This window comes from Fopius arisanus, unplaced genomic scaffold, assembly GCF_000806365.1.
Source record: "Fopius arisanus strain USDA-PBARC FA_bdor unplaced genomic scaffold, ASM80636v1 scaffold00003, whole genome shotgun sequence".
In the NCBI taxonomy this organism is placed as follows: Eukaryota; Metazoa; Arthropoda; class Insecta; order Hymenoptera; family Braconidae; genus Fopius; species Fopius arisanus.
In genome coordinates this window covers 754,740-782,731 of record NW_011887742.1, presented here as the reverse complement: position 1 = coordinate 782,731, position 27,992 = coordinate 754,740, and the positions used below count along the sequence as shown (strand labels likewise).

At 37.2% G+C, this 27,992-nt stretch overlaps 1 protein-coding gene across 2 annotated transcripts in view; it reads left to right on the top strand.

Annotated features, from left to right (window-relative positions):
- Nucleotides 1–27,992, top strand: part of PH4alphaEFB (prolyl 4-hydroxylase subunit alpha-1) — a 97,353-nt gene that overhangs the window by 18,558 nt on the left and 50,803 nt on the right. The window contains exon 2 of one of the 2 annotated variants that reach the window (XM_011308535.1): nt 5,199–5,567. The exons of the other annotated variant lie outside the window; for it this stretch is intronic. The gene's annotated coding sequence lies outside the window, so the exon portion shown is untranslated. The remainder of the gene's footprint in view (nt 1–5,198; nt 5,568–27,992) is intronic. 2 annotated transcript variants of the gene reach the window in all.

Sequence of the window (27,992 nt, the reverse complement as noted above, 5' to 3'; positions counted from 1 at the left end):
TGATTGCTCAACGAGGTCTTATCATCAATTCATGTTGCTTACCTTTTATCCAGAACTGAATGTATTGTGAGAATTTATATTTTTCTAATCTGATTAGTCATTGTCTTCGACTGAGGAATTATTGTTTTAATTCCTTGTCCTAATTCCACGGTAAAACCCATTGTTGTCACTTCAATAAGTTCAAAGGAAAATTTTTGGTTGCTTACGAAAACTTTTCATAGGTCGAATTTTTATACAAAATTTATCTCCATTGTGTACTCTCGGTAAACAACTCCGTTAATTATCTTATATTTTCTCTTTGCCCTTCATTTTTTTTATCCACTCGCGCTTTGTACGTGAATTTTCAACCTAAATAACTTGACTCCTTCGTTTTTGCACAACCAACCTATCAAATAATGCCCGACAATTTTGAAGCTCTTGTAGTATTATATACGAGAATTATCACAGAGTAAAATTTTTCTGAAAATTTTCTCCCCCTTGTGTATTCCCAGAAAACATCTCTTGTAATTATCTTATATTCCCTCTTCGCGCTTCCCTTTCGTTCGTCCACTCGTGATTCTCAATTTTTTTCAATTAAAAAACCCAACTCCTCCATCTGTTTACAACCAGAGAGAAATATTCAATAAATATTCAAAAACTATGAAAGCCAGATTCCAATTAAAATTCCTGAGAATTCCTTATAAATCCCCGATAAGATAGATAATTTCTAACTATTGAATGCAAACAGCCGATGATTAAAAAATTCCTGCAGATTGAAAAATGAACTATAAAAATAAAAATAAAATAAAATATAATCGAAATATTAAATTCAGAAAGTCTTACGAAAAAATCAATGAAAAAATTGCATAAAGTTGTGTAAATGTAATTTCATTTAGTAATTTAATTTCACATCAATTTAGCGTCTGGAGAATTTTTAAAATAAATTATTCAGGGTGTATATTACATACGAGAATTATAACTAGCGAAGAATTTCCATGAGAAATCTCCGTCGTCCGTGTATGCCTACGAAAACAACTCTTTTAATTATCTTATATTTCCTCTTTGCCGTTTACTTTTGTCGGTCCACCCCGGATTACACGAGAATTTTTCATATCTTTTTGAGTACATCCGAGATGATTGTGCATGGTGATGCACAAAGACAAGGGACCAAGAGGGAGTGAAATAGTGAAGCTTAGTACTCCGGGTTGTGGGTGCCACAGGGGAAAGGCATGACGCTACGGCTAATCCTGTGTCAGCTTCATCACCCCACCCTCATCACCACCTCACCTCATTTTCCTCCCAGCCACCACCCTGTATTTCTCCCTTTATTCATTGTTTATGAGTTCAACGAGCTTTTATCTTTGCAAGCACGCGCCAAAACTTGGCCTCGAACCCTTACCCCCTGGATTTCACGTCGACGGTGCATCGTAAACGACCAACCCTCCGAGAGGGTGCTACGAGGGGAGGGGGTAAATGTTTGAGAACGCCAGGAGCAAGTGGGTAAAAAGTGAACGCTATAGAGATCCGGAAGTAGTGGTATCAAGAGAGCGATGTGTGTACTATAGACTTATCGGTGTAAAAAAAAGCGATAAAACTTTTCGCTTCAACTAAGTTTCAAACGCATGCCGCTGGTTCATCCTTTATTTTCTCAGGTATTTTTTTTTATTCAACTTCTTCTTGAGTCGCGGATATTACCCCTGCCAAGCCTCAGGCGCTTTTTAATTCGCGAATTTTCGTGATTCCCTCGGATTATTTTTCTATTGGTGGAATAATTAATCTCTTTTGTTTTGGGTTTTTGCAGCGATGGGGTTGGAAAAAATATGTGGGGATTATTCTTTGGGGAAATTTCGGAGTTCACGCGGAAAATGGGGACCTAATTGCTAGATGGAGGTAATTCATGTGTTACTCTGGAAATTTTGGAACACCGGAACTTTGGTCGTTGATGAAGGAATTTGGCGTTTCACGTCTTTCGGGCGTTAAAGGGGATGATTGGATGGGATTTTGGTGATAGAGAGCATTATTCTTAATTGAAGAACGAGAAATTGCGTTTTTATATAAATCCTCAGAGTTTTTACGGTAGCCAGCAGTCGATTTTTTTTTTACTGAAAATCCTCGCGGAGATATATGGGATGGGGATAATTCATGAATTTTATTTCACTCTATGAACCCATAATTCAATCGATAAATTTATTTTTCGGGGATTAGATATTTTTTTTTAATAGAAAAAAAAAGTTTTACGTCTTTGCAATCCCCTGCAAAAATTTCCTACTTAAAAAATGAAAATTTAAAAACACATGAAAAGCGACTAGAGGGTCACATTGAAAAAAAAATTTTGAAGTTGCGTACATCTTCGATACCAATAAACGTACTCGTTGTATAGCCGAACATTTATTGACATGAAGCACGGTATTTATTAACTATTATTAATTACTGAACAATTTTTTAACTGTCGGAGATTTTTTTCGGCGCGTTGCGTAATTTTTGTGTGAATTTGCAGCGAAAAATAGGCTGAGAAGAATAAATAATGAAAAATAGGAAATACTGATAGTTTGGGTAGCGGAGTAGCAGAGTGAATTTACTTAAAAAATATCTGGCATGCAGTGAGCGTGCAGACTCATTGCTTTAGTCTCTGCTATCAATTTTATTATCTGTATAAAACGTGATGCACACCCTCTGTCGAGTTGATCCAAGAGGGAAAAAAGGCAAGACCAACGAGAGGGATTCCATCAGCGAAAACGCGACGATAATCAAGTTTCTAATGCAAGAGGTGCCAATTTATATTTCTTTGATCGAAACTTCAATCGAGAATTCCGATGAATATTTATGGTCATGTGGATCCAGATACAACTGTGAGAAATTCCAATTCGCTGAGAAAAATTGTCCTCCAGTCGTAATGCGACGTAAAGTGACTGGAGTGAAGGAGAGTGATGAGAGTTGAAAACGGGTGAAATAAATTGTCTCGGCCAGTCTCTCCTTTTCTCCCGAGAATGGACCATTGATAGAACCCGTATAGAGAAGTAAAAGAGGGAAAAATAGGAGAAGAGTCTTGGGAGAGAGGGGGAACCGCCAGAAAACTCATTTTCCTCTTTTTTTCCATTTCGTTTCACACAACCTCGAATCAATTTCAAAAACGTCCTCTCGACGCACCCCGAGGTAATGTCCCATAGGATCTATACATACTCTCTGAATTTTATTACACCAGACTCGACGAGAAATGATATACGACTTGTTTCATACTTATTTAAATTTCATATTCCTACGCATTTCGGCTTCCAAACATTTTCATCCTCGTTTTATTTTTTATTTTTTATTTTTTATCTTTTATTTTTGCATTTTCATTACTTTTTTAATTATTTTTTTATCGAACATTTCAAAATTGGTCATTTGGTTATGAATTTTTTTTTTTCGTGTCAATTTCTATTTCTACCGAAACAGAAATGCCTGAAGAATAGACATCACAATTTTACAGTAAATACCACGCTATTTGTGGGAAAACTTCTGTCTCTTTCGATAATGCTCGCAGAGAATTTACAACACTCTATTCTATTTGCGCTCGCATCATATGCAAATACATTTCCACATGGAAGAGTGAGATCTGATTAGGAAAATTTCGTATGTAAACGCAACATTCTCTTAGATATTCTAGCAAACTTTCCAAGTTTTGCGCGGTCTTACCGAGTTTCTGCAAGAGAAGTCCTATTTACTCATCTCCTGCCCATAAATTCTGAATTTCAGATAAAAATGCTCAAAGATTCCAGGGATTTGTCTATCTTTCCAACGAAACAATACAGGAGTTACAGAGATGGAATGGAATATTTTTCAGGCTTCCTCTGTCACAGTCATTTTTTATGAAATAAACGTTCTTCATTTTTGCATACCGCTATGGGCAGAGAACTCCACAAAAAATTGCACCAAATCGCATGAATTATTGTGGCTATTTGGAATTCTATTGTAAATTGTTAATGCAATTGCCGTATATCCATTGACATTATTAATAATATATGACTCGTATTTTCGCTGCTTGTTTGGAAATGGTTGATATCGCTGGTCCAGCAAAATTTCGAAACACTTCGGTCATTAAAAATTCACAATCGGGCATGCACGTTAATAGGAATCTAGTGAAGACTAGGACTCCTCTCTTCGAAAAATATATCGAAATATAAAACAAAATATATGTTGTGGGTTAATGTCATTTTTTTTATTTCCATGAAATCTGAAGTCCCAATATTTCTGAATAATAATAATTCTTCAAAAATTTCTTGGATTATCGACTACTAATTTTCAGGATAATAATTGAAATTTGAGACAACACTGAAAAAAAAATTCAGAGAAAAATAAAATTTGGGCAACATAAAAACGAGAATTTTTCAACGAATTTATAATTACAATATATAATAATTGTTTAACACAGAATCGTACTGAATTTTCCAAAAACAAAAAATTCTCAAACATTTACCGGAATTTTCAATATTTTTATTAATTTTTATGAAATAATGCAGCTATATTTATATTTACAAGTCTCATTGAATTTCTAACAAGTCCAAAACCGTCAATAAAAGAATTCCGCAGGACTCCCCAACTTTAAAAACCCTAGAAATTTCCAGATGCTTTCCCCGACCTATCCCGTTACGAATTTCCTCAAGGTCAGAGCCTTGAAATTTCCCGACAATCTGGAGCAGATGTCGGGATTCCGTGAGACTCATCGGGAAGAGTGACACAATGATTCCCTGACTGATTATCCATCCAATCCGAATAATTCCCCCAATTTCATTATCCCTTTAAAAGGCGTTTCGAGCCCTGCAAATACATCGTTTTGACATTTTATCATTATTTAATGACTCCCAAAATGTCATAATTGCCCATTAATTTTCCTGCATCAGCCAAACATATCTCCTAATTAGCCTTGAATTGTCAAAAAATGTTCCCATAGTAAAAAAGAATTCCATCCATGGTTTTCATCCAGTCTTTTAATTTCTCTCCAAATGTTCTAAAAAATCTGAAATGCATTATTGCAAATAGACTAATATAATTTATATACAATGAAACATCTGCAAATTGCCCTTTAATTGTTAAAAAATGCTTGAATTCCCAAAAAAAAAGCCTGCGAGTTTTCCAAAAATTTTTAAAGAAAGATGAAAAAGGAAATGATGTGAACTCCCCAAATGCAATGAGCGTTGTAACCTGGCGAATTGAATAAATTCCTTCAATTGGGCTTTCAGTTGCAGTGTAAAGTCGAGTGTTGGATGAGCGTTAAAAGGACGTAACCAGGAGGAAACAGAAAGTGGCGACTGCGCGGGGTAAAAGCGGTCATCGCACGCATCTCGTGTAGTTGTGCAGCATCCGACTTGGATGCGCAACAACACACAGTAGGTGACGCCGACGTACCAAGGAATTGTGCGCCGAGCCAAAACTCTTAGTCTGCCGCGGCACTTCGTGGCGAGTGGTCATCCTCCCATTATTTCCCCTCCCACACCGATCAGCTGTCAAACTCCATCACGTGCACCCAAACAAGTTATTAGTTTCAAGTGACTGTGACTAATTCGAACAATTATCTTGGAATTCCACCACTCCTCCAGTGTCCAGCTCCGGTGAGTGCACGAAATTCAAAAATGTTTTTTTAATCATTCATAATTAGCCGGATTTAAATTAACAATATAATGGTAGCCTTTGCGATGGGCTGAATTTGTTCTACGCAATTCATCGCTGAATTATTTGTTCCACGGTTTTGCGGATGGACCATTGAAATTTTGTGGGAGAAGTGAATGCGATGTGGAATAAGTTGCGATTACAATGGGGCATTGCGGATGGGTGAATGTGGTCAATTTATTTGTGCAGTGGTATTTTGGAATTTTCGGGGGATATGGGTTTGGTTGGCAGAGGATTATGTTAGGAGTTTTTTTTTTTTCGGAGTGTAATATACGCCGGCATCGCGCCTCCAGTGGGTGCGTTGCGGTCTCTCTGGTTACGTCATCGTGGAGAAACGTGGTCGGCACTCACGTTTACAAGTTTCTTGAAATTTTGGGAACATGACTTCTCAGTTTTTTATTTTATTTATTACGATTAGGGTTTAGCACGGAGTATCATTGATTTAATTACTCATTTTACGGGTCTATTTTAAGTATTAAATATAATCCGGAAAGTTTTGCACTAAAAATGTCTTGATTCTACTATAAATTTAATATATTCCAGCACGTTTTTTATCTGTCAATTAAAAACGTTGCTGAAATTATTCAGTTACTTGAATACGAGAATTCAAGATGAACTCAGTGAAGTAGTCACTGAAACCTTTAATTTTCCAACTCATGAAAAGTGAACACGAACTCCAAATCAATCTTCAAAATATTGAAAATTGATGAGCTATTGTATTCTCTGAGTTTCCAACGTTTTTTTCTTTGCAAGTGTGAATTTAAAAATTGAGAACTATTTGCTCTCAGGTCATTAATTAATTCGTTGATGAAGAATTCAATATATATTTAAAGTTCATCAATTTTCCAGCACATGTGAAATTTTGAAAGGATACAGTCGAAAATCCCTGCCCTGAGCGAATCGCGATTCGAAGTGCGCGGGGAATTAATCGAACCGGTAGCCTATCGATTTATTCTATTAATACGTTATTAGAGACTAGAGGAAGAGACAGGGATGATGTTATCTGAGACACAAGTTCTGATAATTGAGATGACACGATGAGTGTTGGTTTATGGTGTAACGCAGGCCACGTGACATCGGGCTTTTCAGGACGTTGAACTGTCAGTTTATCGGGCATCGGACTCTGTCCTAATTAGGGAAATTGATTCTTCCCATTTATTTGATTTTAGTGGTTTTTATTAGACTAGGAAGCGGGGGCATCATCTGCTCGCGAGCATTTCTGAACGACGGGTTTTTTAATTATTCTCCGATTGATTGTTCCGGCAGGATGAGGTTCGGTTTACTCGCCCGTGTAATTTGCATCCTCCCTCATTTTTCTTCGTTCATCGGGATGTCCTTTTTTTAGTCTCGAGGATCGGGGGGTGACTTGATTTTTTTTTTTTTGTGATAAAAACACGTGGCGCACCGCGACCTCGATGTTGTCCAGGTCGGGAGTCGATGATCTCTTGACACTCGGGTGGGACGAGATCACTATTTTCTGGGGCATCGTTTCAACGTGACTCTGAGGTTTTACAGAGAGAAATACACTGGTGGAGAATTACATTTGCAATTTTAAAGAAAAAATTTAACATTTTTTATTGACGATTATTCTTTATTTTCGAATTGATTCGGGACTGGAAAATCGTCGGGATTTTTTAAACAAGCAATGTTTTCTCTGAATTTTATATTTCTTAGGAGATAAATTATTATTCAACGGAAAAACATAATTTTCTGGAATTTTTACAACAAATTAAAAATTAAAAGCATTTTTATTAATTAAGAGTTAACTGAATTTCATTGAAGGGAGTTCAATTAAAAAGATGTCAAGATTTTCGGAAATATTTACGATCGACTCGTCAGAAATAAATTTATCTAAACATTCACATTTAGTTTTTCTCGGAATTAATAACTTTCCTCATCAAAATAAATTGTTAATGCAAATCGCATCTAGTATGATCAAGTAAAATCCAACGTAAAGATAAAAAAGTAAAATTGTAGAATGTAAAATCAAGTAGCAGTTGAGTCTCTCCATACATCCTCGGGACTCGGAATCTTCCCCTGGGGCCGAATCCATTCAGCATAAATATTGACAACTTTAGCTCAAAGTTGCTCAACGCGTTATATTATGAATCGTCTCAACAGATAATAACGATAATCGGAGGGGGCGGAGGAGCTTGGGGATGATAGTGAAGAGGGGGGGTTATTTAAAATCCTCGGAGAATGCAGTGCACTCCTAAACAATGGTGTACCCTACATTTAACATTGCAAGGAAGACGTCTCGAGTGGATGAAAGTATAGTACACCACAATAGTTGGGTATACTTCCTAGGAGCCACCGAGAAATTTGTCGCTGGGGGAATTCCGGAATCTGCAGCATTTGCGCGTCTGTCTCCGCCATACGGTGTTCCCGCCCGAATAGCTACGAGAATTGTTTTCTCCAGGGGTGATAATACATGCGCGCATGTCACCCAAAATTGTAGAAACTGAAAAGGGAAGTGGCAACGAGGTGAGATGAGGGTGAATTTAGGAGAGAAATATTTGGAAAGGTTTGGAGTGTACCACATCAGGATGAATTCTCGTGACCAAAACCTAAAGTTACACTTTTTTACACTTCATCCCTTTCTCTTCAAGGTGATTGCCATACTCACCCTAAATCTCGTTATTACACATTCCCTCGTTGTCTAGTGAAACATTTTTTGGGGGGAGACAAAATGTGGGGTATTTCCCGAGATTTTTACGCGAAGAGAAAAATCACTTTTGAACTGTAATCGGTAAGCGAAGTGAGGTCCAATTAAAAATTGGAGCAGAATTTTTATGGGTCGTCACGTGAATTCTACGAGCAAAACGTAAATATCAGTCATCAATTTGTGCGCACAACAACTGGGTCTGTCTGACTGTCTTTTCGCCAGTCATTGAGATATTTTTCTGGTAATATTTCAATTCAATTTTTGAATTAGAATTTTTCCGAAGAATTTATAACGAAAAAAAAGTAATTTTTACTATATAATATTTGTGTAAAAATTCCTTTAAAGCTCATACGTCATAAGGATTAGAATTTACAATAAAATTAACTGTAATGCGTAGTAATCATGTAGCGCAATGGCTCAGAATATTTTTTATCCTGACATAGCTTCGAATATTTTATTATCCATGGAGAAGAACTTTCTGAATGTTGGGGAACTATTTTATTGATTCGGGAAAACTCATCCTTGATTCTAGCAACTTTTTTTCTATGTGGCTTATGGGTTGGAAAATTGAAATTCCTTCGAATATTAACATATCCTTCATTCTGAACCGTGAGAAACCATTTGAAAATTCCAAAAAAGCGGGAGTTTATTTCCATGAGAATCGCCATAAAAAAACGTAATAAACAACTGGGGAGTTGTTATTTAATTACATAATATAATATAATGATTGCCAATAAATTAACAATGCACTTCTGGATGTTTCCATGCGGAATCGAAGAACCGCAATTACTAAAAATTACGACAATATTTCGAAAATCGTGCCGAAATTTAGGATGTCCCCAGGAATAAACAAGAATCATTAACGAATACAAGTCTCCAAAATCTGAACTATTTAAATAATTAAAACCAAATGAACACCGAACAATAATGACATCTCAGACTAAATCTTTAAGTAATGGATCTTCCCCACCCTTCAATCACCAAACAATCTCCCCCAACTCCTAAATTATTGACGACATAATTCGGAAAAGTTCGTGACACCTGCTAAAAAAATCTCCCCCACACCCCCCACGTAAAAAACTATCAAAAAAAATTCACAATTGTTACGCGCAATCCCCGAAATTCTTTTTAGATCTGAATTTTTGTTTCACTGAAATATTGTCCAGTTTTTCCATCGTAAAGGGATGAATATTTTTTTTTAGCCCTCGCGTTTCCGGTGAATATTCTATTCATACCACAAGTGCACCGCGGTCATTCGTTTGAAACGCAATACCACAGAGAGAGGATCACGGGTGTACAAATGAATATTCGACTGAGCTTTGGATAGATCGTAAAGTCGAGAGGGAGACTCGTCATAGAGATGGAGCTGTGGTAAATCGGGAGGATCTGGGGGAATGAGCCAAAACTGGTCATTCCTGTTGGGGTCCGTGGATGAGAGAGGAAATTTTGCGTTGTGAGATTATCTTTGACGTGTAACATTGAAAGCTCATGCGAATAAGCGCGCAAATTCAATCCGCACATTCGAATTCGACAAGTATCGCGTTGGTTCTATGTATTGTATGGTTTCACGTGCATTTTCCCATTAAGAGGGAATGATCTGTCTCTTGGGTGGTGAGTGGGTGGGAGGAATTGTTGGAAGGGGTGAAAGTGATGGAAGGGGTGGAAGTGATGGAAGGGGTGGAAGTGGTGGAAGGGGTGGAAGTGGTGGAAGGGGTGGGAGGGCTGGAAGGGGTGGAATGGGTAGAATTGGTGGAAAGGGTGGAAGAGGTGGAAGAGGTGGAAGAGTTGGGGGGAGATGAGAGGGATGGAAAGGTTTGAGGGTTCGGATGAGGCGTTAGTTCGCGGCCCGGCTTTCGTTGTTGCGACGACGAGCTTTTGTGGCTATATATTTAGGTTTGTATATGCTCTCCGCAGCCATTTATCACACTTGCGGCCACAGCTGTGCCCCCACACCGTGTCGAGCCATTAGAGGGGACCCCAACCTCGGCTTCCGAGCACTGTCCATCCTACGGATAACCCATACTAGGTACTTTCCTCTCGCATATTTCTCACACTCTTTATTTTTCACCCACTATTATACTCTCCGGTCATTGACCACTTTTTTATTAGGTTTCGAATATCTTTTAAGCGGAATTTATGAGGGGCTCATGCGAAAATTCCACATTTTTTTCACGGTTTTGGATAATTGGTGGAATAATTTTTACGCCAATCCGGCCGTGAAAATTTGGGATATTTGGGGTGCATGTCTTGTGTGGTCATATTTAATTATGATGTGATGGAATTTAAAGGAATTCGTTCGCTAATAAAAGATAAAGTACGCGGCGACATTTTTTTTTATTGGCGAATGACCGGAAACAATGATAAATATATATATATATATAATATATATATCATTATAATATACAATGATATATATATATATTCGGGAATTCTCGGTCAATTAAGAATCTTGAATTTATATGGGATATTTTATGGTTGGATGGTTTTAACTGACTGTTAAAATAGATATAATCAGTAATCAAGTTGACATTCCGGTTTTTTCTAATTTTTCCGTAAAATTTCAATTTTTCAAATGTTCTCTGCCTTAAAGAACTGAGAATTCTGTCGTACTGCAATGATAATTATACTCATAACAGTAAGTAAACAAAAAAGCTGAAAGCTGAAATCTGATTATCTGTGACGAAAAGTAGCATTACGTACGTCTTGAACATAGACCAACAATATTCAACTGGTCAGATCGTGTGAAAGCCCCGATTTCCATAAATAGATCAGTCAACGCATTCATGCCCCACCGGAATTACTTCCCCACTACATAATCAAACAAGTCTCATTCATACCCGAGTTGATCCCATTTCCCAGGGCTGGATAATTTCCCAATGCGAATATCATTGCATATCACAAAGGTATAAACCTATAAAGTTCTTTGAGCAGGGAAAATTCGTAATCCCACCTGCGAACGAATGAATGATTGACGGGACTGGGCGATATTTTGCCACGGTCGAGTTGACGGATTCAATGGAAATCTATAGGGAGTACAAGTGCATTGGAAATCCCCTGAGACCGACGCCGGACAAATTTTCCCAACGAAATTACTCTGAAAACTTCCTCTACTCCCACGAGTGGATTTTTACCCTGAAAAAAAAAACGGGAAAGCGCCGCTGAGTGACTGATAAGCAATTTCCTTCTTCTCCGGAATGAAAATACGCTCATTGGCTATGCAAAATACATCCGTATGTTTGTGCATTCATGCATATGTACACTGTTAGAATAAAATTGAAATTTTATGGACAGCCGACTATTAATGCTCAGGGGAATGGCAGGGAATTAAATTTTGAGGGAAAACATTCAGCGCGGTGAAAAAAAGTGTTGCAAAAATGATGGAATAACTCACGCGATCGAGAGGCGAAATTCTAGTTTTGATAATTTTTATGGAAATTCGCGGAATACTATGTGCCGGAAGATAAATATTACTCTTTAATTCCGTGAATTTAGATAGACACAATTAATTCTGGTATGAATTGGAGAACTATGACGAGTGCATTCCGTCTATGAATAATTGTCGGTGGATATTTCCTGGATGGAGGCAGAGAGATAAATATTTTTTTTGTGAAGCCATAAGTGGACTGAAAAAAAAATGAAAGAAATTTGTCACTTTGTCGTTAGTAAAAATTTCAGATATTTTCAATTAAAATATCACGTGAAAATTTTCAGCGGTGTATTAACTGGCGAATTCCGGGTTGTTCTGTATTTATTGAAAACGAATAAGTGTGGCAGAAACCGGGACAATAGTAGGAACTGGGATATAGGCGGTACCATATGGATTTAGGGATTGCGCATTATTTTCATGTCGGAATAATCCCCGGACTCTTTTGTCGAAGTAAAATGGATGTAACTGGGGGATCACGCGACTTCAGCAGAAATAAACCTAAATATATTAGTAGAAAAAAAATGTATTAACCCATCTGGAAATACAACAGTGAACCAAAGAAGCTTCACCGAAGGCGATTTCCCCGAAGGCACTTGACATGTTCAACAACTTGACAGTATGAGCTTCACTCGGGCATTCTCCCTTCGGCCAGTGTATTATACCGAATACGGCTGAATTGCTTCCATCTCAAACTAGCTTTCGGCTTTCCAAGCCCATAATAACAGTAATAATAATAACAACCGGCCCAGAGGGCCGGAGGAAAATCCTCACATGGTCGAAGATTTAACAGGAAAAAATAAAACGCACAGACATTTTATTGGAATGACAATATAATATAATCATTATATCGGGTAAAAAAAATTGTAATCGGGATATTTTTTCCAAATTCTCAAAAAATTTCTAGCAAATTATAAAAAAAAATTTCCGAAACAAATTTCTAAAAAATTTTTCAAAACATTTCCAAAAAATACAAGTGTTTCGTTTCCCGATTTTTTTTGTCAAAAAAAAATTTATGAAAAGTTTTCCAGAAATTTTTTGAAAATTTGGAAAAATCATTCCGATTCAAATTTTTTTTACCCGGGATTACCTAATCCATGACAAAGCACTTATCTCGCAATTAATATTTGAAAATCATAAATTGTTCGTCAGGTTTTTATCATTAAAATTAAATTCCTGTTGAATTTTTTACTTTGAAATTTAGTGAGCAACATGACAAGTCTTTGAAATATTTGCGGTAATAATTACATTACATTAAATTTTAAGGGAAAAAATAATTTGGTATTTCCGCAGCAACTCAAGCAATTACTCTCTCAGAAAATTAATTTAACAGCAGGAGAGCATAACTGCAAAAAGATTTAATCAATCGCGAAGAAATCTCCAAATCTCTGTTAAAGCTGAGGACTTATTGCGCGAATAAAAATAGAGAAAAATCTTCACTACAATGGAATCAACAAAAAAAAATCTTCCATTTTCACCCCTGGATCATCCAAGTGCCTCAATTCCCATCCAATCGCCGCCCATAAAAACAATAATAATAACACCAACCGGCCGATAGGGTGGGAGTAAAACCCTCACATGGCAGAGGACTTAACAGAAAAAAATGAGACGCGTAGACCTTCCATGGCAACGAGAATATAATACCCATTACCCATGAAATAGGCCGTTTCATCGTTTGAAATTCGGTGTATAAGTGCGAAAGAGTCGAGGACATTTAGTCCAACGATAAAAAATAATCTCTTTGTTGTGGATGATGATGGCCATTTGGGAGAAAACACCCAACGCGCCAGCCATTTTCCTCTCTAACTTTTCCAGATGTGTACGAGAAAGAGAGTCATGATGGGTGGGGAAGGGGGATGTAAATTATTCTGATTGCACGGTAGTATAAATGCGATGAGAATTAAAGCAAGGAGTGAATGAGCGAAAGAGAATAAACAAGCTGAAAGCATGTTGCAGGGCAGAATGATGTTTAAAAAATGTTGTCGCTTTGAGTAATAAGAGCACTTACGTGTTACAGTACTCTCCATATGCATGTACGGATAGTTATGGACTTTATTCCACTTGAAATTTTCAACAGTTCGTTGGCCAAGGGGTTGGGGTAATCGTTGGTTCCTGCATACATATCCCCATAACTCCAGCAATTTGTACCTTCTCGCTCTGGATTTTCCCTTTCTCTTGTGCATTTTTTTTGCTACTCTTTCGGTGTCCGTGGGGCCTTCTGTCAGACTGATGCAAATGAGGGGGCATTGTGCACCAGAGAAATATATCGAAATCACGCGTGTCTCTTTACAATGGAGTGGAGAGGTGCGATAAAGTTTTTTTTTTTCGTCTTGGAAACGAGGGACGTGCGGGAAAAATAAAATACGTATAATCCTCTGCAGTGTGTGCTACTCTGTTTTATTGTGACATCCACTTTAGCAGCGATATAATTAACTTGAATTAAATGAGTGGGAATATTCATGAAATTTGCTCTGGTCGAATGAGTTCATTATATTTGAGATCAATCCATTTTTTTCGGTGTACATAGTAAAGGAATTATTGAGAAATATAATTATATTATACAATTACTCCGTCATGTGCATTTAAAAATTGCACTTGAGAATTCAAGGAAATAGGGCTTTTCAGATTGAAACCTAATTAATTTTTTAATGAAAGCTCGAATTTTTATGCTCATCGTGAACCTTTTACATGAAATACTATTTACATTATTAAAATAATTTCCAACATTTTTAAAGTTTTTCAGTATTTTTGATGTTGAAGAAGTTAAAGCACTCGTCAATGACGACTTATTAAAGAATTATGTTGAATTCTTTTACTTGAAAATGTCAAGTGTATTTTTAAACAGTGTAGCACAATTAAATATACTTAAGCCCTTTGCATATTTACCCCGAGGATAAATTCTCCCCTGGAGTTTATTTTATTTGAATAACAGTGCGGGAACAGGACTCATCAGATTTGACGATTTAGAAAATTGTTTTCTTTTACTGAGTAAATCTTCTTTGTCGAGATTAGTTTTTTTCCTCAGGATGATGTATGGGGATATTTAGAGGTAACTTCATTCCCCTTAGATCTTCACAGCTTGCCCTTTTTAGGCTTCTCGATCCTCGTACCTCGGCTTCCTAGGGCTTCTGCGACGAGGGTGCCGACATTTCGGTGCAGCCTTCGAAAATCAAGCGAGTTTTTTTTTTTTTCATGATTAAGGGCGGGCGTTTCCACCCCGTGTTCAAGGGTGCATAGTCGATGGACCATCATTGGGGGTGCATTTTTATTTTTGAAGGGAGACAAGTTTCGATTCAGATTATTGGCCTTTATGGGGGTTCCACAAATGTACGGAGCGAAACGAAAGGTTTCAACTCGGAGAAAAGAGAATCGATGTTTCCGGAAAAAAAATCACTTGTTTCTCGTTTTCGTCTCGACTTCAGAATGTAACGACCAGAAATTCTCGCAACAAGTGGCTTTTTCACTTATTTTCCTCATTTTTTTTTTTAACAAGGGAAAAGCTCTCGTTGCTAGTGATTTTCACAGTAGAATTTCAATTATTTTGAGGAACATCTGCTGTTGCTAGATATTGAACCAGGAAATCATGGATATGCTCCATTTTTCTCTAATATCAATTTCTAAATTACTAATAAAAACCCGAAAATTTTCAAAAACGAAAATATACTCCAATAATAATAAAACGATAAAAATTTAAAACAGCCTTGTCATGAAAAAAAAACTAGTTTTAGTGACGTCTTAGGGAACTGCTGATTGAATCATTAAGGCGGCGTGAAGTTGAGCACTTTAACCCTTCATGCATAAAAGTCCAAGTGCATTAGAGTCTATCCAGCACCTCAATGATCCTAATCAAAGAGAATTAGACAAGGGAAATCAGACAACTAAGTGTTAAATGGGTGGGGGGGAGGTATTCGAGAGTATTTGAGACAAGCTTCTACTTTTGCTTCGATAAAATCCTTTCCTCGTTCAATCGTGTTAATCCGATTATCGTTTACCCCTTTTCGTTGGCCATACGCTCATCTTTTATGGCACACATACGAATTTTCAGGGGCTCACATGTACGCGTTGTGCTAAGCCAACTATAATTTTCCCTCTGGCGTTAAATGGTTGAGAGGCTCTTGTGCACTTTGAATTTTTTTTTTTTTTTCGATTATGCCCCGAAGCGTATGTAAAGCCTCGTCGATTGAGCTTTTATTTTCGTTATCCATTGAAGGTCTTGGCGCACCATCGGGATCTAGTGCGTTCATGGTCATTGATGGATCATGTCGGTCTGAATTACAATACGCTGTACTGAAAATTGCACCGGAAGTTTCAACCGGAGAAACTTGAAATTGTCATGAATGAAGAGATAGACCATTCAGCGGAATGTTGGAGTAATATTTCAGTTGTTCTTTATTTAGACGTTGAATTTTTTATTTTTTTATTTTTTATTAAAATTTGAATTGCATTTTGGGTTCAATTTCCATGATGAGTCTTGACATTTTTTCAATTAAAATTCTTGGTCACTTATTAATACTGGAGTATTTCAGTCTGAACTGCAATATCTTGTACTGAAAACTGCATTTGAAATTTTTAATTGAAAAAGTAGGGGAAAAATAAGAAAAATTCCAGGAAATGTATTTTGAAATATTTTTAAAGTATCATTTTTAATCATTTAATTAAATCATAAAAAATGCCCTTTATTTTCGTATTGAATCTGCAGGTAATTCAATATTGACGTAACCTGTGGTATTCTATCTCGTTTCCACTGGAAACCATTTGAATTCTATCCAATTCTCTTTGTTACAATGATCAGATGAGTGGCTCTTTGAATAACTAAATGCTGCCCTTTCACTTTCCACTTCATCACACATACCAATCAATTGAAGTACTAGTTGCAAGTGACTTTTCAATATTTTCAAATTAATTTTAATTGACAAAAAATCATGAAATACCATTTGCCCTGAACAGTTGAAAATTATCTAGTAGAAATATTAAAACAATTTTTCCATAACTACAATTTTCAATATTTTTCATAATTCAGTCAAAAATTAATCATCTAACTCAACGAACATAAACCAAAATATCAATCTCATTGTTTGTTAAATATTTTATTAATAATTAAATACTGATGTAGCTTATGAACTTTAGGATTTAAATTATTTAACGGTTAACCGTAAAATAATTTAAATCCCCCGAAATATTACTATAAAATTCGATTGAATGACTTTTAAATAATGAATAACCGTCTGGGCTTTAAAAATAAAAAATCACAACTCCGATTGAACTTTTAATATTATCAACGTCAATTAATGGTACGAAAAATGTAAAAATATTTTTTCAACACCGATTTCAGTTAATAATAATGACTTTCAAAAATTTTATTTTTATCGCTACTCAACAATTCATGCACATGAACATAAGGGAATAAAACGGAATATAATTAGGTACCACTTGACGTAATTAAAATTCCCTCAAATTGGGTTTATTCCGACGATCGATAGATTGACAGACTCTCCAAATAATTAAATACCCCGACAACCACACGCATTACTCTACGTATCACTCAACATGAATAATGTTAGAATTATCGTATGTATTAATTGAATGACCAACGGCTTCACCCAATAGCACGACAACTCCATAGAACTCGATTTCGATATCGATATCTCCACCAGTCCCTAAAAATCTCCCTCTATTACCATATAATATCACTTTAGCAGATGAGCCGTGATAAAATGAGTGGGCGAAACGAACGATTCAATAATCGCCTCGCTGGTAATATAGAATTCCAATTCAAAACGAATGTAGCGAGTATAGAGGTTGATTATCCAGCGTAGAAATTTCGTTGAACTCAAACGATTAAATTACCGGTAAGCCAGCATTAAAAATGCACGTCGACAATCCTCGAATAAACAAATCGTGTCGTAAAAGAGTTGGAAAAAAAAATGAGACTGAAAGAGAGGTAGGTAGCGGAAAAGAGAAAAAAAAAATGGAGTGAATTTTCAGTGGTTTTGTCCCACACGGAGTTCTAGGGTCGGGAAAATTAACCTCCACCAGTTCGTTCGGGAATGTATTAGTTAAATGCACGTGAGTACAAATACCCTCGGTGGAAAAAACCAGTCAGGGAATGTGTGCTGTTGGAAAACCCGAGTGGTTGTGAGGACAAAGGGGGTGAGTTGGTGGGTACGTTTAACTACAACCACAACGTTTTGTATAATAAATAGATGCATTCTGAGTGCAAGGTGAGTACACACCGGCTGTGTAGATGTTGTGTGGAGGGATAAAATGAAAGACTCCGCCCTCCAGCATCCACAGAAGTCGGTACAAGCTAAATTGACAAGTGAATTATTGAGGGAACAGTACTGTGCACTTGATTCTCACTTGAAAATCTCGCCTGGAGGTCGCGTCGCGTGATAGATACCACTGGGTGAGGGGTATCCCGAGATATTTCCACCGAAGAGCCAAATAAAGCTGCCAACCGGGGTCGCGGCGTCCACTCGAAATAGGAGACAGTGTGAAAAGGAGAAACTGAAGGGGAAAAAATAAGAATGAAAGGGGATGAGGGGGTGAAAGGGTGGAATAAAAAAAAGTGGAGAGTGAGAAAGAGACACGCGTGTAGCGTTTCTGCGATCCCCACGAGCCACACGTCCGTACCTCGTAAATCTTCCAACACCCTCCACCCTCTAAGTATATTCTCATTCCATTGTCCAACCCTCTGCTCAACGGCAATCGCAACATCCAAGGGTTTGCTAACGAGAATTGCTCCTTGTCTCCGGTACGTCCGCCAAATCTTTGTTACTCGTCCGTTATTTCTTCATTTACACAATGGAGAAATTAAACGGTAATTACGCAGAAGATATCGGATTTTAGTTTTTTTTTTTTTTTCAAGACTGTAATAATCTGATGATTATTTGTTAATCGAACGTGGCTTGTTTAATTAATTCTTTGGTTAGGATTAAATCCGGTGAAAATCCATTTTTCTCATCGACTTTTACTTTTCGATTGTCGTGGGAATTTTTTTCATTCGGAGGGATTTTTTTTGGAGGGACTTTGGTCATTTGTTGAATCAATCGTTATTTTGAGACAGGATTCTGAAATGTTGTCATGTAATTATTCAATAAATAATTGCATTAAAAAAATCCTTTAAATTGCGATGCTCTGTGCTGACCGAAAAATTATACTCGCCAATAAATTTTAAAGGGACGATACAAATTTCTTTACTATACACCAACTGACAGATGAATTTTATTCACAGACTTGAAGAATTTAGTCATCTCAACTACATTTACTTGTTAGATTTTTTTCTTCCCCATACTCCCGTATGAGTAGATCTGCAAAGTGCAAAAATAAAATTTTCCTCCACTGCATTTAGATCTTCAACAGTCTCTTTATTTATGCATGACCTCCACCAGTTGAAATGGTCATACTCATGAATGAACTACCCCCTCCATTGAAATAAATTATGACGCAGATATTATGTCAGTGTTTCTGGAACTGCGGTAAATTTTATGAAAAACACTCGAAAGTTATTTGTCACACGTCCAGGGCATTCGCGCACGGTAGTTTAATGCTGGGAAAAGTAAGATAAATTGCATGTGAAACAAACCAGTTGGAGTTTATTTTTCAGTAACAGAAAATAGCGAGGGGGAAGGGGATACTGTCCGAATGGGCATCAATCAATTTCTTCGTATGAATCCATAAAACAATTTAATCCAAAAGAACAGAGGTACAGAATGAAACCAACAGCCGTCTCCCATCCCCATCCCCTTTTGCCTCTCCACCCACATTCACTATTCATTGAAGTAGAGAGGGGGGGGGGAAAAAAAATTGAATTTCGCCGTCAATTTGATGGTTACCCGAATGACACTGCACCGAGGGCCTGTCATGGTGCATTAATATCATCCCTGATAGGCCCTCTTGTTTGTTGAATCTTGTATACACGTTTCTGTCATCCCGGCCCATCGATAATGACGTTATTCCAGTCCTTCCCCCTCTGCATTCTCCATGATCCAAGACAACCTGCATAAATTCAACATCAAAGACAGACACATCACAATGGAGCCGCCAAATGACGCGGGCTCGGACCAAACTTGATGAAATTGCTCATTGGTCACGCTAGTTCAGAGAAATAAATAGAACAATTCTCCACTAAAGGGATAGAAGCTGATTCAGCTAATGACCCAATCTAGAAGAGATATAAATTTATGAGGAAAATATTTAGCAACTCCGTCGCGAAGTCATCTGAATTTTTAATTACATGATTTGAGTTGATGACATGAAAAAATCAAAAACGACCACTAAAAATATTATTTTTCTTAAAAATTCAAAAAATTAGGTTTGCTATGTTAATTAATCATTAATTTTTCAATGAATGTTTAAATTTCGATGGCTGTCGTGAGAATTCAACATCAAATACAATTGAATTTTCAATAAATTAAAAAATCAGGGAAATTGGTAGATTCGAGAAATAAAATGACACGCCAACGAAGAATTGTTGAAAGTGTCAAGTTTTTATACTCGAAATTTCAAGTGTAATTACCCAAGAGTGCAGATGATTCGACTTCGATTCGACTCGTCAATTCTTTTATCAAATGTGAAATTCATTATTCGTTAATGAATTACTGTGTTGAACGAATGGAGTTGAACGACTATGGGTCGTGTATCAACAGCTGTTTGAATTGGATACCAATGGTCTCATCATTTTCCTGGATATAGCGATCCCATTGACCCTTTCCACATGATCACGTACCACTCATACTTCACCTCTATCAACATCCTCTCTTTCAAGTGGTCAGTCGGGTGCCATATTTTAATCGAATTTATTCAAGCACTCGGTGCTTGATCCACACAGACACACCTTCACTGTGGACGCCATTACTCGTTGCTCTCCGAAAATATGGTGTTTGTTCGATATATAGGCCTTTTGTTGGATGTGAGGGTATGATTGAGAGGTGGAGTGGCGAAACACACGTGCAACGCGAACCGCACGCTCGCCATATAACAAAAGTTTACCGATACAATGCGAGTAGGGAAGGTGGTTTTAGCCAGACTCGTCTCTCCCTTTTTTTTTACTTCTATCAAATTTTTTTTTTCTCTTACTGTTCTCGGATATTTTTTTAACTCCTTTGGGTGGTCTTTTTCATTGGTTTCCTTCGTACCGACTGAGTGTGGCGGGAGTACCGGTGGATTTATGATTTTCTGAACGACCCGAGTGGGATTGTGTGCCGAGCGAATTGCGGGAATGAGTTTTGGTTCTTGTTTTTATGGGGTTTATAGTGTTTGACGTGCGCCCTAAATTCATTCTATTGCTGTTTTTCTGATGTTCCGGCGAAAAAAATTGAAATTCCGGATGGCACGGCAGGAACATCCCGAGTAAAAAAAAATTGTAATCCGAATATTTTGTCCTAATTTTCAAAAAATTTCTGGAAAACTTCAGAACTTTTTTTTTTGAAACAAAAAAAAAATCGGGATTCAAAGCAGTTGTATTTTTGGGAAATGCTTTGAAAAGTTTTTCAAAAATTTGTTTCGGAAATTTTTTTTTATAATTATACTGTTGTTTTCTTACTTTTTTGATTTTTCTGGAAATTTTTCCAGAAATTTTTTGATAATTTGGAAAAAATATTCCAATTACCAAAGGGAAAAGATTCAGTCATTGTAACTTTTTACACAAACGAGGGCAAGTCCTAAGGATACTGGAGACCAAATATTCTTAGAGTTGAAGAATTCTCGGTGAAGATAACGAATCTCCCTTTCTTTATGCAGAGACGAAAATTCTCTAGAACATTTATTCTTTATTCGGTGCTGAAACTCACAAATTTTCCTGTTTTTCTACGAAAATTTTATCCAAACGCGACTACAATTGGCTTCCCACCATTGCAAATTGCCCCCGTTCGTCTCTCTTAGTTTTATTTGGGTGAAAAAAACTCGTGTGTTGACCAATGAATTTTTCCGCTGCTGAAATTATTCTTTTTCCTATTTCAATTTTCAAGAATTTTTCCCTAGGGTCTAATAATGCTCGAGAAAGTGAATTTGTAATTTGTCTGATAGTTTAACATTTGAAAAGTCATAACAGTTTATTTACCCTTTAAATTCAAGGTGATATTTTCAATTGAGAATTATTTCTTGTGCAAAGAAAAATGCATTGAAAATGGCGCGATTATTTAGGAGCGAATGAATCGTTAAAGAGAATAGTAATAATAGTTTAATTGAGTGTATGGATTAAACTATCGCCAAAGTAACAGGCCAACTCAATTCGAGTTCATACAATTATAACAACGGTCGACTTCTCCTGTCCGGGCATTATTTCCCATCTCTCTTTTGTCCCCCTCGCCCTCATAAAGTGTCCCGCCGAGGCGGATGTAATTTTAACGAGCTTGCCAGCAACGCCCGGGATTAGAGAGGACAACTCTTCATTTTTCTTTTCTCAACCCGAGAGAGATAGATCGACGGTGAGAATTTTCGAGTAGAATTGTTGAGATGAAAAACAACAGTCGGAGATGATGAAAATACACGATGAACTTTTCTACTGGTGATTTCGCGGATACCACTGGAAAAAAAGAAAAATATACATAAATCATAAAAATGGCGACATGACTCCGACATTAAATGTTTGTCCGGCATGATTCAATTCGACATGACTCAGATCCATTCTCAATGTGATTGAACTGGATTTTTTTTTTCGAGTGTCTCTGGTGCTCCCATCCTCCCCTTTCAGCTCAAATTATTCCCCCAAAGAAGAAATTGAAGGAAAAATCGTTGAATACGGTAATAGTCTCTTGTCTCCAAGGAAAATCGTTCCCCCGGGTATTGCAAATCGCGTTCCACATGATAAATTAATTCAATCACAACTCTCACGTATCTCCACTTTGCCTCATTCAATTTTCCTTTTCGATTTGCGAGCCATCCATATGTGCAGTCAACAGGTACCTCCTGAAGACATAAATGAGTTTCGTTAGCGAGGCGAAAAAATAAGTCGAATTCCTGATAACGCCCCCCTCCCTCTACAAAGAAAAAAAAATATTTTATCGTCGAGGAACACTGGAATGGATGAAAATATAGAGCGTATAAAACTGTAAATTCATAAATTCGAAGGAATGAAAATTCAATCGTCAAGTAACAGAATAAAAATACCGAGTTTTAGTGCAGTAAAATTGTTTGAATGCCAATTAACTCTCAACGTCGGATGAATATTTACGATTGTAGAAAAAGAAAAAGTTGATGAAATACTGGATGCCATAAAGCTACGACTATGCGGCAGAAGGTAGCTGTGTACATCATCCAGCATCATAAGAAATGCACACCCCGACAGGAGCTAGTGCATAACCTATCGGTGGCGATGCCGCATAATCCAGAGAGAGGATAGGACAAAATCTTTTATACCGGACTATAAAAATTCAAAATATAACTGAAATGAAAGTGGCCAGTGGTTCAATGTATGAAGACACTCGGTGGGTAGCTATCTCAACCGTCATAAAATTAAGAGTTGCCCAGTGCAAACAGGTCGACGCTGGAGGGCCATAAAGATGGGGATCGATCTTGAGCTTCCGGGGAAATTCGCGTGTGTGTTGGTACTCTTGTCTGTATATGTACAGAAATACTGTCAGAGTGACGTCAACTGTCCTGAAAGATTTTCTGGGCTTGACGCGTCAAGGGCTCACTCCCACCGGAACATGATCTAGTTGAAACTTTAATCCACTGGGACATTCCGAGATTTTATTTCATCGCAGGGCAGTCTTTTTTTGTCTTTTTTTTTTGCCATTCTCGGTGGGGGTTAAATATCAGTGTGACTTTTTACATTTTTATTCATTTATTTATTTATTTTTTTTTTATGAAAATAGAATTAATATCTGTAGTTGAGTGGCAGGTGAATTTTAAGAGCTTTCTCGGAGATATCTCCGATACTAACAGAGATAGCGGATTTTATGTCGGTACAATTTTTGGAGAACTAATTGAGAAATATGGAAACGGTTTTTTCTAGGATTTGATAACTGAAGGGTGGATGCAGGTGTAGGGGGTGGAAACGGTTGTAGTTGGGGTTAAAATAAAGACCAGTACTGCTTAAACTTCTCTAACTAATATATTCCCCGTGGGATCACGCCTTGAATTAATTAATAATCTTTGGTTTAAAACAATGCAATGATGTATGGTATAATAATTATACTATAATTGGATCCTGAGTTTCTCGCGATTTGCTGATCGGAGCTAGAGCTAAAAGGTTAAAAAACCGACGCGGACATTTTTGAATGATTTCGTTTAAATTGAAGATGAGTGAGCTCGTATGACTTCTTAATCTGGGTTCTATTCAGATTGATATCTGAATAAATGTTATTTTTGGTTGAGTCTCTTTTTCGGATTTTCCAGTTGGTCGTTGACCCGTGGTGTCACGAATATTGTCGGAATGATCTGAATATCGACCGTGAAATCGTTAAAACGTCGCTGCGTTTCAAACAATAGGTTCTTATGGACATTTTGGGTATCTTTGTCAATTTCAGAAATATTTACGGAAAGTCACCGAAGAGTGGATTTACCTTATTTTATTACTTCACGCAGATGATTGATTATTGACTATAATGAATTCATTGGGAAATTGCGAAATGAGTAACTTTTCAGGAATGCCTCTAAAATGAAATTTCTTTCGTTATTCATCGAATCTTTCTTGAATTATTCAATTTCAACCGCCAAATTAGCGATTCCGAGTTTTCCGGTCCCTGAATAACTGTGGAAATTTATCCAGACTTTGAGCGCCATTTCGCTGTGTTCACGAAAAAAAAACTTGAATCAATTATCCATTATTAATTCAAAATAATATTAATCAATCAATGGAACTTCACTGTCCATGCACGATTGCATCCAATTAAAAAACAAACGTTCGGGTCGCCTTCGGGTTTTTGAATTTGCAAAATTTTCAGCAATGGTTCTTAGTCCGGAAAGCTTGAGGAAAATATCCAATTAATTCTGAAGGACTAGTGAATATTTCTGAATACTTCTCAGCGTGTAATGGAAGAGCTACTTTAGAGGCTGATGATTTTTCCAGGAATATCAGCCGCCGTGAATTCTCTCCCGTATGCCCCAGCTTCATCATGATCCGTCAATCCACCGAAGTAATTCTCTTCTGTTTCTGAGGGGAGCATTACCGTAACTCTAACCGACCAAGATTAATCCAAGTGCATGTGATTCTGATAATAGGACATTTTCACCCCAACAACTTAGTCTAGAATTGAGAGGGTAAAATTGGCAGGGGCTTACACCATTCCCTCGGCTTTTCTCGGGTTTTACTCAATTTCGAAAATTGCATTCACCCCGACGCTTTGTACCTGTCTCACCGTGACGCAGTTACTTGGCTTGGTAAATTTTCACGCTGCACCGGTGCACTGGGTTTCATTTGTGGGATTCATTCGTATTCTTGACGATACCACGACTTTACGATAATTCGATGTCCTCTTCACTGCCAAAAGCCTGGGGTCGGTTTGCACAGAGGGAGGGATCGAGCGGTCTGGCCCTGGGATACGTGACTTCCGGTGTACTCACCAGAATTTCTGTCTTTATCCTCAGGCTCTCGCCAGACTGTCACCTCTGTCCAAGTGCGAAATCGTGATAGATCTACCAGAGTATCGGGTAAAATGGACAGACTGGCAAAATGGACCAGTCGAAAGGGCTCATTTCACTGGAAAAATGCCTGTAGTCATCGTAATTGCCTCTGGGAAATGTAAAACAAGTTTCAAATAACGGAGGAAGAGAATATCGTAACGAGAATTCACTCCATTCGATGTGATAATTATATTTCAATTTCAGGAAAATAATCATCTCGATTCTCATTTATTTTCTGATAAAATGAAACATCAAATATTTGAAAATCAATAAATAATTATTTGTAAATTCCATTCCACGGAAATTTTATGAATCAAAAATCTTTTGGGTTCTTTTGAATTTTATCTAAAACGTGAATTTTTATAATCATTTCCCTGTAAATGATATGGGAACTGTGGGATTTTCCATGGATTCAATTATTCCCCGGAAATTGGTGGAAACCAGGAAAAACTCCACTAAACTGATTGTATTCCCTAGCAATGAGACCTGCCGAGTAATTTGGTACTGAATATTAATGTTTTTACGTATTTAAATAAATTGGCGAACGTGCAATAAAATTTGGATCATTTTTAATAAAATCAAAAAATTCAACAAAAATCCATTTTTTTTGTCGTTTATTAATTGAAATTTTAGTGAAAAAAATAAATATTCAGTGGCAAATTACGCAGCAACTCTTACTAATTGGGAACTCGAGTATTGATATACTGGAGTTTCCCTGGTTTCCACCAATTTCCGGGAAATAATTGAAGTCACATCCGGAGTTTCCACAATCGCATTCCCTCTAACGATAAAAAATAATAGAATAATAGTAATAGTACCACATGCCTGTAGAGAATTAGGTCTCAATAAATTTATAATTATCGTAAATCTTGCAGTCGACCGGTCGATTATCGGAAAAATTACTGGGTTGAAGAGGTGTGCGGAATGACGAATATTTTCCGATTTTTCCATGGATATCTCAAATTCCTTCATAGATTAATGGAGACTTAATATCTGGCCCTAAGAGCCAAGTTATAGATGCATTTCTTTTATGATGCCCTCAACGATCGACTCAGCAAATTTTGAGATGTTATAATTTAACCGATACTCCGGGCTATTCTGCAACGTTATCAATCAAATGTAATGAATAATGCCTCGCCCTCTCTCCCGACGTCACGTCATTATTCGCATGAATGATTTATGAGCTGTTCGATGGTTTTGCCGGTGCTTTCTCAAGACCTGTTATTCTCACATGTAAAGATCCGACGAAATGAGTCTCGGCGAATCCTAGGGTCCATTCTAACGCATTTCAATTTCACTCAAGACTAGTCCAGAATGTCAAGTGGAATATCCAAGAATTCGGTGTTACGATCGTTCTCCTCCAATCGCCAAACGCTTGCCAAGATCCTGAAGGGCGTGAAAGGCAGAGTCTTGGAGGGATTGGAAAAAAAAAAGCTGAAGGAGAAAATGTAGAGAAAAAAAAAATGTAGAAAGGGAGGTAGAAAAGAGCTAAACGCCCGGATATCTTGCCACTCACTGGTTTTGAGTGGTAAAACCGAGGAAGATTGCGGAAATCTTCTTTTCTCGTCTTTCCCGGAATCCTTCGTACTGAGAGCGTCTAAGGATGATGAAGAAGATGAGGAAAAAGTGCTTGCGAGAAAAAGCCCAGGTACTACGGGTTGTATTATTCAAATTTCACGAGGCCAATGATATCTGCAGCTGGCGATATGAATTTTTTATCGTATCATTCGCTGAGACAGTGTCAAGTGACGTGTGAGGATAAATTTGTCGTTCACTGGTGAAAATTTTTGACATTTCTGGCATCACTCTTGGATATTTTTACTAATCGTCAGACATTTTCTAATTTTCAGAAAAATTTAAACAAATTTGAGGAGAAAATTCAAATCTATTCATTCATTTATCCATTTTCGTTTATTAATTTCGGTTGGAATGAAACATGAGTAATTGGCACGAAATTACTTTAACAAAAATTATTTTAACAACAAAATTGAAATGCCTAAATATATTTATAGTGTTTGTAATAATTTTTTGGCTTCTGTAATTGTGCCATCTGCCCCAGTGCAATCAGCAACAATTAGATAAGAGGGAAAATAAAAAGTTGATAAAATGAAACGAGAAAGCATCGAAGTATTTTTACCGGGGCAATCTCTAATCTGCGGTTAAGGATTTCCAAGGCGAATTGTTTTGGAGCATGCGGTATTGTCCGTTACCCGCGGGAATGAGAGAAGAAATGAAAAAGAGTGGAGTGGACGAAAGTAATACGAGTCGTGTGCCAGAGTACCTCTCTTTTCAGCCAGTTACGAGTTGGATAATATCCACATTTCTCCATGGGGTATCCGCTAACTGAACACTGCAGATTTTCTCTCACTGTTGCACCAATGCAACTGAGAATCCCTTGATGCCATCTTCTTTCATCACGTTTCCACACCCAGTTTGACATTGGTTGCATCCTGGTGACTTCCTCTCTTCCTCGGATATTTTGGCTTTCACTGGGTTCTCTATATAAACGCACTTCCTGTCTCCCGCTGGTTCTGGAAACTGATTCAATTTCTGCGGAACTTGTGCCAAAATATATTCCACGGTCTGAGTACCGAGAATGGGCTGTGCAAAAAAATATCTTGAGCTTTGCCAAAAAATTAAATGGAAAGGTGACGGTTTCTCACACTCGTTGCGATAGAAACTTTTGCGAATGTAAGCGAGATAATTATTCAG